General features: G+C 63.7%; 2 non-coding genes across 2 annotated transcripts; both read left to right on the top strand.

Moving 5' to 3' along the window:
- Window positions 1-2,393: 2,393 nt before the first annotated feature.
- On the top strand, window positions 2,394-2,512 carry LOC142864439 (5S ribosomal RNA). The gene has a single exon (XR_012914997.1). It is a non-coding gene; the product is annotated as a 5S ribosomal RNA (ribosomal RNA).
- Window positions 2,513-6,306: 3,794 nt separating this feature from the next.
- Window positions 6,307-6,425, top strand: LOC142864438 (5S ribosomal RNA). Its single transcript, XR_012914996.1, has one exon. It is a non-coding gene; the product is annotated as a 5S ribosomal RNA (ribosomal RNA).
- Window positions 6,426-9,008: the final 2,583 nt, after the last annotated feature.

Raw genomic sequence — 9,008 nt, 5'->3', positions numbered from 1 at the left:
GAATTGTGCCCTAACTGTCACCCTAACCCTTACCCAGCCCGTCTCCTCTGCCCCTGCCTGACGCACTCCTCCCCGGCCAGGCCCGTCACTGTCCTGGGCCCCCGCCTGACCGGCTCCTCCCCGCCCGGCCTGTCACCGTCCTCTGCCCCTGCCTGACACGCTCCTTCCCGCCCGGCCTCTCACCGTCCTCGGCCCCTGCCTGACCGGCTCCTCCGTCGCCTGGGCCTTCCAAGGGCTTGGTGTGGACGCTGCTTCCAGGAAGCCCTCCAGAAACCCGGCAGCAGGGTGGCCGCAGCAGTCTCCAGCAGCCGTCCCTAAGTCGCGTGAGTGCGGGGGACGTGCCCCCGCTGTGCCGCGGGGGCCCAGCCTGGTGTCTTCCCTGAGGCCCTGCGGCTGCCGGCTGGGCTGCCGCTCCCCGCAAGGGGAGAGCCTTGCCGCGGAGGTGGGGACCGCCTCCTGATGGGGACGTACACGCAGCTCTCCACGTCGGATTCCGGGGCTCTCTGTCCTGCCCGAAGGCCCAGCTGGCCTGCGGGTCCTTAGAGTGGCAAAAACATCCGAAAACTGAGATTGAGGGTCCGGTGGGTGTCTGCACTTTTGTGCTGGGCACCCCAGGGAGGCCCGGGGGCTGGCTGGACAACGTGGTCTGCTGGGCGGGGGGGGGGGTTGGAGGAGCAACTGATGCCCTTTGCACTTTGGGTAGCAAGAGTCTGAGGTGTCTCTGAGCCCTGTGCCCTGTGGGGGGGAGGCGGGGGGGAGGAGGAGGAGGAGGAGGAGGAGGAGGTGGGAAGGGCCGGGGCCTGCAGTCCTGTTCCCGGGGTGGCACGGCAAGTGGCTTCTTCCACAGGCTGCTTGGCCTGGGCTCCCTGCACCTGGGCCTTTGGAGGACCGGCCCTGTGCTTGCCAACACTTCCTGCAGGGACCCAGAGCTGGGAGGTGGCATCTCTCAGCCCTGGGTCGGGCAGAGCCCCAGCGGGCCATGCCCACAACCTCTGTCAGCACCGGTCCCCCAGAAGGCTCCTTTGGGACCAGGATTCTCTTGCGGTGACTCTTTAAGGTCTGGCCCCTGGATGGAGGGGCACCAGGAGTAGAGGAGCAGGAAGGGGAAGGGGGTGGCCATGCGAGGGGACACTTTGAGGCCGAGTCCCAGCTTCAGCCTGATCCTCCTGGGAACCCCGCTCTGAGACAAGGAGCCGGGCTTCGCATTCCCACAGCAGCCAGTCGTGGGCTGAGGACACCTGGGGCGTTGGGAACTCCCTGGCTTCTCCTTGGTTTAACGTCTAGAGCTGCTTGTGAATCGCGCCGCCACACACACCCGAGCGCAGGTGTCTTCCGCACAGACTGCGGGCCTCGCTCTTCTGAATGCCGCTAGCTCGCCACCCACCCACCCACGGGTGAACCTGGTCAGGGTGCTTTCTCTCAGGGGCAGACTCTTTTCCGGGCGGGCTACCGGTGTCTCTGTTTGCTCGTTTCTTTCTTCCATTTCGGGAAAGTCTTCCTTGCTGGGTGTGGAAATCTCCTATGCCTTCCCAAGCCTATTCTGTCAGCTTTAAAATTCTCTTTCAGTTGCCACCCTCACAGATGGATTAGGAAACTCTTTCCGGTGCACTCATTAGTGAAATGACCTCCAGGAAGCTGGAATCCAATATCTAATGGCCGATTTTTAGCGAGTCCACACGCCAGGGTGGTCGGGGTCCAATGCAGCCCCGGCCAGGCCCAGGCCCCTTGGACTGGGCCACAGGAGGACACGGAGGAGGGTCCCGGCCCCCACGAAGCGGTGCCGGCAGTTCTCCACGGGCTTGGGCGTTTTCCAGAGGTAGGAGATGGAGGGGACTGATTTCTTCAGCGCCCCCCAAACCACGCCACCCCACCCCACCCATGGGACACATCCCCAGAGAGAGACGCCCCGTACACTGGCTGTGCCCCAGCCCTGGCCCGGGGGAATAGGCGGCAGCCCACCCACGGGGCGAGGGGGGGGCGCAGCTGAAAGGGGTTGTGGGGGAGGGCGGCCCCTGGCTGGGGTCAAAGGGCGAGCGTCCCGCGCGTGCGCAGTCAGCGGCAGCGACGCGCTGGGGGTGGGCAGCGGGTAGGTGAAGGAGGCCGGGCGAGGAGACGAGGGGGGCTGGGAGGGCTCCACCTTGGCGAGTCCAGCCGCGGAGGCGCATCTTGTGTGAGTGTGAGTGAGTGTGAGTGTGTGTGTGTGTGTATAGAGAGACAGCCCCCCACCCCGCCCCGCCCCGCCCCGCCCAGCCCCGCCCATCACCCCCATCCCTGGGAGCCCGCGGGACCCGGCCGGCGAACTCAACCGGCCCGGGGCCTGGGGCGGGAGGCGGCGGCGGGGAAGCCCAGAGAGGCTCGGCTTCTCGAGCGGGGCAGGGGCGCCCTCCGCCGCCGTCTAGGGCGACACCACCCTGAACGCCCCCGATCTCGTCTGGTCTCGGAAGCTAAGCAGGGTCGGGCCTGGTTAGTACTTGGATGGGAGACCGCCTGGGAATACCGGGTGCCACAGGCTGCTGCTTTTTTTTTTTTTTGCCTCTTGTTCTGTCCCCTTTCTGGGAGCGCGGCGGCGGCCCGGGGTGGGGGTCACCCCCACCCTCAGCGCCCGCGCGGTGCCTGGCGCCCCAGCCCGCACCGTGGGGCCTCCTCTTGTCCCAAGCCGCGACACCGCCGCCACGCGGCAGCATGCGTGGCATCTGGACTGTCAGGTCTCAGACCAAAGGTCTGCTCTGTGGGAACCGACACGCTGGAGGAAACCTTGAGAGTCTGAGAGGGGAGGGAGTTCCAGAAGAAGGCCAGGATGTCATTTTGAGGGAGTATGTGACCAGAACTCGTCCCGTTGCTTTTGGGGTTCTATGGGCTACACGCAGGAATCTTTGGTGGTGGCACCTGATGTTGGGGGATCCGGAGTCACACCCAGACCTGCTCCACAGGCCTCCTTTTACTTTTCTCTTCGGATTCATTATTTTTAAAAAGTGTCTCTTACCTCTAGGATTGCATTTTCTTTTCTCTCTCTTTTCAAGCAGATGATGGGAGTACAAGTATGCAGGTGACATGTGTTGCCCGTGCCCCCCTCCCCACTGTGTTCTTTTTTTTTTTTTTTTTTTTTGAGACAGAGTCTCGTTTTGCTGCCCAGGCTAGAGTGAGTGCCATGGCGTCAGCCTAGCTCACAGCAACCTCAATCTCCGGGCTCAAGCAATCCTGCTGCCTCAGCCTCCCGAGTAGTTGGGACTACAGGCATGCACCACCACGCCCGGCTGTGTTTTTCTATATATATTAGTTGGCCAATTAATTTCTTTCTATTTTTAGTAGAGACGGGGTCTCGCTCTTGCTCAGGCTGGTTTCGAACTCCTGACCTGGAGCAATCCGCCCGCCTCGGCCTCCCAGAGAGCTAGGATTACAGGCGTGAGCCACCGCGCCCGGCCCCCCCTGTGTTCTTATTCATATACCTCTCATGTTGTTCCAGCGTATTGTGGGGGTACCAATGTTAAGGTCGGGTGCCTTGCCCTCTCCAAGCCTCCCCCCTCGGGTCAGAGCTTCAAGTGCGCCCATCCCCCAGTCGGTGCGCACCCACCCCATGCCTAATGGATGTGTATGCCCCTCCCCTCCCCCCACCCGCCCGACACCCACCCGATGAAGGTGATTCCTCTCTGTCCACTTAGGCGTCCATCCGTTCGTACCAATTTGCCGGTGAGCGCGCTCACGTGGTGCTCGTGTGTCCATTCTTGGGATACTTGGCTTACTGGAACGGGTTCCAGCTCTGGCCAGGAGAACACGAGAGGCGCCCTCTCACGGCTGCTCCTCACAGCCGAATGGCACTCCGTGGTGTCCACGCGCCACATTTTATTGATGCACTCCTGGATGGATGGGCACTCGGGTCGCTTCCACGTCTTTGCGATTGTGAATTGTGCCCTAACTGTAACCCTAACCCTTACCCAGCCCGTCTCCTCTGCCCCTGCCTGACGCACTCCTCCCCGGCCAGGCCCGTCACTGTCCTGGGCCCCCGCCTGACCGGCTCCTCCCCGCCCGGCCGGTCACCGTCCTCTGCCCCTGCCTGACACGCTCCTTCCCGCCCGGCCTCTCACCGTCCTCGGCCCCTGCCTGACCGGCTCCTCCGTCGCCCGGGCCTTCCAAGGGCTTGGTGTGGACGCTGCTTCCAGGAAGCCCTCCAGAAACCCGGCAGCAGGGTGGCCGCAGCAGTCTCCAGCAGCCGTCCCTAAGTCGCGTGAGTGCGGGGGACGTGCCCCCGCTGTGCCGCGGGGGCCCAGCCTGGTGTCTTCCCTGAGGCCCTGCGGCTGCCGGCTGGGCTGCCGCTCCCCGCAAGGGGAGAGCCGCGGAGGTGGGGACCGCCTCCTGATGGGGACGTACACGCAGCTCTCCACGTCGGATTCCGGGGCTCTCTGTCCTGCCCGAAGGCCCAGCTGGCCTGCGGGTCCTTAGAGTGGCAAAAACATCCGAAAACTGAGATTGAGGGTCCGGTGGGTGTCTGCACTTTTGTGCTGGGCACCCCAGGGAGGCCCGGGGGCTGGCTGGACAACGTGGTCTGCTGGGCGGGGGGGTTGGAGGAGCAACTGATGCCCTTTGCACTTTGGGTAGCAAGAGTCTGAGGTGTCTCTGAGCCCTGTGCCCTGTGAGGGGGGAGGCGGGGGGGAGGAGGAGGAGGAGGAGGAGGAGGAGGTGGGAAGGGCCGGGGCCTGCAGTCCTGTTCCCGGGGTGGCACGGCAAGTGGCTTCTTCCACAGGCTGCTTGGCCTGGGCTCCCTGCACCTGGGCCTTTGGAGGACCGGCCCTGTGCTTGCCAACACTTCCTGCAGGGACCCAGAGCTGGGAGGTGGCATCTCTCAGCCCTGGGTCGGGCAGAGCCCCAGCGGGCCATGCCCACAACCTCTGTCAGCACCGGTCCCCCAGAAGGCTCCTTTGGGACCAGGATTCTCTTGCGGTGACTCTTTAAGGTCTGGCCCCTGGATGGAGGGGCACCAGGAGTAGAGGAGCAGGAAGGGGAAGGGGGTGGCCATGCGAGGGGACACTTTGAGGCCAAGTCCCAGCTTCAGCCTGATCCTCCTGGGAACCCCGCTCTGAGACAAGGAGCCGGGCTTCGCATTCCCACAGCAGCCAGTCGTGGGCTGAGGACACCTGGGGCGTTGGGAACTCCCTGGCTTCTCCTTGGTTTAACGTCTAGAGCTGCTTGTGAATCGCGCCGCCACACACACCCGAGCGCAGGTGTCTTCCGCACAGACTGCGGGCCTCGCTCTTCTGAATGCCGCTAGCTCGCCACCCACCCACCCACGGGTGAACCTGGTCAGGGTGCTTTCTCTCAGGGGCAGACTCTTTTCCGGGCGGGCTACCGGTGTCTCTGTTTGCTCGTTTCTTTCTTCCATTTCGGGAAAGTCTTCCTTGCTGGGTGTGGAAATCTCCTATGCCTTCCCAAGCCTATTCTGTCAGCTTTAAAATTCTCTTTCAGTTGCCACCCTCACAGATGGATTAGGAAACTCTTTCCGGTGCACTCATTAGTGAAATGACCTCCAGGAAGCTGGAATCCAATATCTAATGGCCGATTTTTAGCGAGTCCACACGCCAGGGTGGTCGGGGTCCAATGCAGCCCCGGCCAGGCCCAGGCCCCTTGGACTGGGCCACAGGAGGACACGGAGGAGGGTCCCGGCCCCCACGAAGCGGTGCCGGCAGTTCTCCACGGGCTTGGGCGTTTTCCAGAGGTAGGAGATGGAGGGGACTGATTTCTTCAGCGCCCCCCAAACCACGCCACCCCACCCCACCCATGGGACACATCCCCAGAGAGAGACGCCCCGTACACTGGCTGTGCCCCAGCCCTGGCCCGGGGGAATAGGCGGCAGCCCACCCACGGGGCGAGGGGGGGGCGCAGCTGAAAGGGGTTGTGGGGGAGGGCGGCCCCTGGCTGGGGTCAAAGGGCGAGCGTCCCGCGCGTGCGCAGTCAGCGGCAGCGACGCGCTGGGGGTGGGCAGCGGGTAGGTGAAGGAGGCCGGGCGAGGAGACGAGGGGGGCTGGGAGGGCTCCACCTTGGCGAGTCCAGCCGCGGAGGCGCATCTTGTGTGAGTGTGAGTGAGTGTGAGTGTGTGTGTGTGTGTATAGAGAGACAGCCCCCCACCCCGCCCCGCCCCGCCCCGCCCAGCCCCGCCCATCACCCCCATCCCTGGGAGCCCGCGGGACCCGGCCGGCGAACTCAACCGGCGCGGGGCCTGGGGCGGGAGGCGGGGCCTGGGGCGGGAGGAGGCGGCGGCGGGGAAGCCCAGAGAGGCTCGGCTTCTCGAGCGGGGCAGGGGCGCCCTCCGCCGCCGTCTAGGGCGACACCACCCTGAACGCCCCCGATCTCGTCTGGTCTCGGAAGCTAAGCAGGGTCGGGCCTGGTTAGTACTTGGATGGGAGACCGCCTGGGAATACCGGGTGCCACAGGCTGCTGCTTTTTTTTTTTTTTGCCTCTTGTTCTGTCCCCTTTCTGGGAGCGCGGCGGCGGCCCGGGGTGGGGGTCACCCCCACCCTCAGCGCCCGCGCGGTGCCTGGCGCCCCAGCCCGCACCGTGGGGCCTCCTCTTGTCCCAAGCCGCGACACCGCCGCCACGCGGCAGCATGCGTGGCATCTGGACTGTCAGGTCTCAGACCAAAGGTCTGCTCTGTGGGAACCGACACGCTGGAGGAAACCTTGAGAGTCTGAGAGGGGAGGGAGTTCCAGAAGAAGGCCAGGATGTCATTTTGAGGGAGTATGTGACCAGAACTCGTCCCGTTGCTTTTGGGGTTCTATGGGCTACACGCAGGAATCTTTGGTGGTGGCACCTGATGTTGGGGGATCCGGAGTCACACCCAGACCTGCTCCACAGGCCTCCTTTTACTTTTCTCTTCGGATTCATTATTTTTAAAAAGTGTCTCTTACCTCTAGGATTGCATTTTCTTTTCTCTCTCTTTTCAAGCAGATGATGGGAGTACAAGTATGCAGGTGACATGTGTTGCCCGTGCCCCCCTCCCCCCTGTGTTCTTTTTTTTTTTTTTTTTTTTTGAGACAGAGTCTCGTTTTGCTGCCCAGGCTAGAGTGAGTGCCATGGCGTCAGCCTAGCTCACAGCAACCTCAATCTCCGGGCTCAAGCAATCCTGCTGCCTCAGCCTCCCGAGTAGTTGGGACTACAGGCATGCACCACCACGCCCGGCTGTGTTTTTCTATATATATTAGTTGGCCAATTAATTTCTTTCTATTTTTAGTAGAGACGGGGTCTCGCTCTTGCTCAGGCTGGTTTCGAACTCCTGACCTGGAGCAATCCGCCCGCCTCGGCCTCCCAGAGAGCTAGGATTACAGGCGTGAGCCACCGCGCCCGGCCCCCCCTGTGTTCTTATTCATATACCTCTCATGTTGTTCCAGCGTATTGTGGGGGTACCAATGTTAAGGTCGGGTGCCTTGCCCTCTCCAAGCCTCCCCCCTCGGGTCAGAGCTTCAAGTGCGCCCATCCCCCAGTCGGTGCGCACCCACCCCATGCCTAATGGATGTGTATGCCCCTCCCCTCCCCCCACCCGCCCGACACCCACCCGATGAAGGTGATTCCTCTCTGTCCACTTAGGCGTCCATCCGTTCGTACCAATTTGCCGGTGAGCGCGCTCACGTGGTGCTCGTGTGTCCATTCTTGGGATACTTGGCTTACTGGAACGGGTTCCAGCTCTGGCCAGGAGAACACGAGAGGCGCCCTCTCACGGCTGCTCCTCACAGCCGAATGGCACTCCGTGGTGTCCACGCGCCACATTTTATTGATGCACTCCTGGATGGATGGGCACTCGGGTCGCTTCCACGTCTTTGCGATTGTGAATTGTGCCCTAACTGTAACCCTAACCCTTACCCAGCCCGTCTCCTCTGCCCCTGCCTGACGCACTCCTCCCCGGCCAGGCCCGTCACTGTCCTGGGCCCCCGCCTGACCGGCTCCTCCCCGCCCGGCCGGTCACCGTCCTCTGCCCCTGCCTGACACGCTCCTTCCCGCCCGGCCTCTCACCGTCCTCGGCCCCTGCCTGACCGGCTCCTCCGTCGCCCGGGCCTTCCAAGGGCTTGGTGTGGACGCTGCTTCCAGGAAGCCCTCCAGAAACCCGGCAGCAGGGTGGCCGCAGCAGTCTCCAGCAGCCGTCCCTAAGTCGCGTGAGTGCGGGGGACGTGCCCCCGCTGTGCCGCGGGGGCCCAGCCTGGTGTCTTCCCTGAGGCCCTGCGGCTGCCGGCTGGGCTGCCGCTCCCCGCAAGGGGAGAGCCGCGGAGGTGGGGACCGCCTCCTGATGGGGACGTACACGCAGCTCTCCACGTCGGATTCCGGGGCTCTCTGTCCTGCCCGAAGGCCCAGCTGGCCTGCGGGTCCTTAGAGTGGCAAAAACATCCGAAAACTGAGATTGAGGGTCCGGTGGGTGTCTGCACTTTTGTGCTGGGCACCCCAGGGAGGCCCGGGGGCTGGCTGGACAACGTGGTCTGCTGGGCGGGGGGGTTGGAGGAGCAACTGATGCCCTTTGCACTTTGGGTAGCAAGAGTCTGAGGTGTCTCTGAGCCCTGTGCCCTGTGAGGGGGGAGGCGGGGGGGAGGAGGAGGAGGAGGAGGAGGAGGAGGTGGGAAGGGCCGGGGCCTGCAGTCCTGTTCCCGGGGTGGCACGGCAAGTGGCTTCTTCCACAGGCTGCTTGGCCTGGGCTCCCTGCACCTGGGCCTTTGGAGGACCGGCCCTGTGCTTGCCAACACTTCCTGCAGGGACCCAGAGCTGGGAGGTGGCATCTCTCAGCCCTGGGTCGGGCAGAGCCCCAGCGGGCCATGCCCACAACCTCTGTCAGCACCGGTCCCCCAGAAGGCTCCTTTGGGACCAGGATTCTCTTGCGGTGACTCTTTAAGGTCTGGCCCCTGGATGGAGGGGCACCAGGAGTAGAGGAGCAGGAAGGGGAAGGGGGTGGCCATGCGAGGGGACACTTTGAGGCCGAGTCCCAGCTTCAGCCTGATCCTCCTGGGAACCCCGCTCTGAGACAAGGAGCCGGGCTTCGC

This window comes from Microcebus murinus, chromosome 25 (assembly GCF_040939455.1).
Source record: "Microcebus murinus isolate Inina chromosome 25, M.murinus_Inina_mat1.0, whole genome shotgun sequence".
NCBI lineage: Eukaryota > Metazoa > Chordata > Mammalia > Primates > Cheirogaleidae > Microcebus > Microcebus murinus.
This window is presented reverse-complemented; position numbering and strand designations above follow the sequence as displayed.